Raw genomic sequence first — 3,029 nt, 5'->3', positions numbered from 1 at the left:
TATATATATATATATATATATATATAAACATTGTCAATAGGTAAATGATAAAAGCAATGCTTATTGTTATTTGTTTATATATAGGATTATATATACATGTATATAGGGATATACCTTATTATCTGTATAATATATATAAAGAAATTTTTGTATACAGTGAGTTTAATGACAATAAAAGTATATAAAAATTAATTTAAAGCATATTAATCTCACTGAAAATTGTACATACATAATTACTATATATATATATATATATATATAGTTTTATATATATATATATATATATATATATATATATATTAAACATCAAAAAATATAAAATATATATATACATTGTAAAACATCTAAAAAAATATAAAAATACATAAGATTTGCAATATAAACATTTTAGATGTATATATAAACATCTATATTGTAAAACATCATCTTATGTATTTTTTTGTTGATGTTTTGATCTAAAAGGCTTTCAACTTGAGGAATATGAGAAAAAAAATCATGAAATGTTTGTGAACAATGTTTTTAAGCCTGATTTCCATTGCTGTAAATCAGTCTTTTGAGATGATTATAACAAAAAATATAAAATGAAAAAATAGGCCTACAGAAGAAAAACAATAGCAATAGTATGTGACTATTCCATTTGGAATGCCCTTTTCAATCATACTGTATGTGGGAAAATTGTTCTTTAATACAATAATATTATGTAATATAAATAAATAAATAAAATAAACAAAATAAATAAAATAAATAAAATAAATAAAATAAATAAAATAAATAAAATAAAATAAATAAAATAAATAAAATAAATAAAATAAATAAAATAAATAAAATAAATAAAATAAATAAAATAAATAAAATAAATAAAATAAATAAAATAAATAAAATAAATAAAATAAATAAATAAAATAAATAAATATTATGTAATTGCTCTTTGTATTTTTGTGCCCTGCATATGCTTGGTCCTCCAAGCTGTGACCTGGGATGTTCGTTCCTTTCTATATATTTTGAAAAAAATAATGATATCAACAAGTAACCATAAAGAAATAGTGCCAAGTCAATGTGACGTTGTTGGTGAGTTTTGTTAATGAGATGCTCTGCCCCATTACTTTTATTGAAATTGTTCTGGAGTTTTAAAATTGTGTTGATGTAATGAAATTTAATTAAATATTGTTTTGTTTAAAGCCTGTATTATTATTACTTCTCTGTTCATAAATAAATTTAATAAATTGAATTGAATAAATTACTAATGTTTTCAACCTATATTATATTTTAATTCTTAGTTTCAAATGGAACATGTTAATGAACCCATCATTTCTATTATACACATTAGTCATTTTGAACGTGTTGTAACACTGACCGAAAGGTAGTAAGGATCAGTAGCCAAAAAGTTACTGTTTTGAATCAATCTGAACCAGTGTTATACCAAAATATCTTAACTTAAATCCATGAACTTCACGGTCTTACAATAGGCATCATGTAAATGTACATACATATTTTAAAATGGCCTCCACTGAAACTATATGGAATAACAATATTAAAACATTTGAGTTATAAATTATATATTTGCACACGAAACAACTTCAGGCGTTAAAACACTATCCTGTATGCCTTGTGTATCATTGTTTGCCAGCGTAAAGCGAAATCTATACAGTGTAATCTAAATAGTTTCTAAAACACACACCTTTAAATTTCGTCAAAAGTAAGAAATCTTACCAAGAGTGGTAAATTAACCCATATGCCAACTGGTAACTTCCATGCTCGAATTTGATCAAAATTAGCTGGTTCCGCCTAATTTGCTTGGGCGTACCGTCGAACATATTGTTATTATACAGTAAATCCGGAATGAAGACTTGGTATTGTCCGTGACTTGTGGACTGAAACGTTCTGTAAAGTACAAAATTCCTCAACTTGAAAAGCAAAGTAAAATAACTAAATATCTGCAATGTGAGTGACGATGGTTTTTCTAACCGCCTGATCAGTCACCTTTGTCAATCGGATTTCACGTCTCTATAATTGTTTTCAATAAAAAGCTCATTTCAAACGAAGACCGACTCATTGACCCACAAATGGTGGCTAGGAGACGCATTGACAAACACGTTAACTGGCTAATAACTTTGGAGTTATGGTATACGATGCTGAATATTTGCTACATTATGAAAACACATATTGATATTCATTAATGCTTCTGTTCCATTTTATTTTCATTTTATTTAATTACTCCTTGATACATTAAAAATACGTACCTACAAAACACTGACATTATGAAGAGAGATGTATATATATTCATTTATTTATAAATATATAACTTGATTTGAATATTATTTACTATGATTTACCAGCTGTTACTTAAGCTACTACGTAACTTTAAAATGGCTACACTATTATGTGAGCCCTCAAGTTGTATGAATGAAGAGAGAGTAGTTGTATTAGATCCGTAGTGATATGGTACGGGCCTCTGTGGTCTAAACGTTATGAGCTCGCCGATATAGCGAGAGATTGCGGGTTAGATTCCCAATAGAGACCTCTCTTTTTCATAGCTATAATATGGAACTATCGTTGATGAATTGTGTTTGACACGACTTAGCATTTCTACGTTTTGCCTGAGATTTTTCAGTCTCCTCAATTCATGCATGTAACTGTTGTATATTTTAGCTGTCTAATTTTTGGCTTTAGTATACTATACTTATACTTTTTACTTGATAACTTATTCCATTTGCTTGTATTTATGCTTTTTTTCTATAGTCTATATGATGTTTATAGCAGTATACTTTGTATATGATCGATTTATTCGACTTTTAACGGGGTTTATGCTCCGCCTCTAACTAGTCACATTTATGCTTGCTAAGTTTATATGATGCCAATAGTTCTGTACATTTCATTAACGCTGAAGAAGTCCTGAGGACAGGACGAAATAGGCCTATACTTTTTTCAATATAATAATATAGGCCTATGTTTTATGTTCCGTAACACGTCAACCTCTGTCATTTATTTCCGTACTTGACTCACATGTTATACTTATTTGGAGCATACGT

At 27.3% G+C, this 3,029-nt stretch overlaps 1 protein-coding gene across 3 annotated transcripts in view; it reads right to left on the bottom strand.

Moving 5' to 3' along the window:
• LOC117121938 overlaps nucleotides 1–3,029 on the bottom strand; it is a 10,461-nt gene that overhangs the window by 6,589 nt on the left and 843 nt on the right. Inside the window, exon 2 of one of the 3 annotated variants that reach the window (XM_033267352.1) lies at nucleotides 1,679–1,881. The exons of 1 other annotated variant lie outside the window; for it this stretch is intronic. The gene's annotated coding sequence lies outside the window, so the exon portion shown is untranslated. Of the gene's footprint in view, nucleotides 1–1,678; nucleotides 2,082–3,029 lie in introns of those variants that run through there. One more of the 3 variants, XM_033267353.1, reaches the window with a different exon arrangement.

This window comes from Anneissia japonica, unplaced genomic scaffold, assembly GCF_011630105.1.
Source record: "Anneissia japonica isolate Jap-2015-1 unplaced genomic scaffold, ASM1163010v1 scaffold352_len1594369_cov220, whole genome shotgun sequence".
In the NCBI taxonomy this organism is placed as follows: Eukaryota; Metazoa; Echinodermata; class Crinoidea; order Comatulida; family Comatulidae; genus Anneissia; species Anneissia japonica.
Note: the sequence above shows the minus strand (reverse complement) of the source record. Positions and strands in the feature narration are given on the sequence as shown.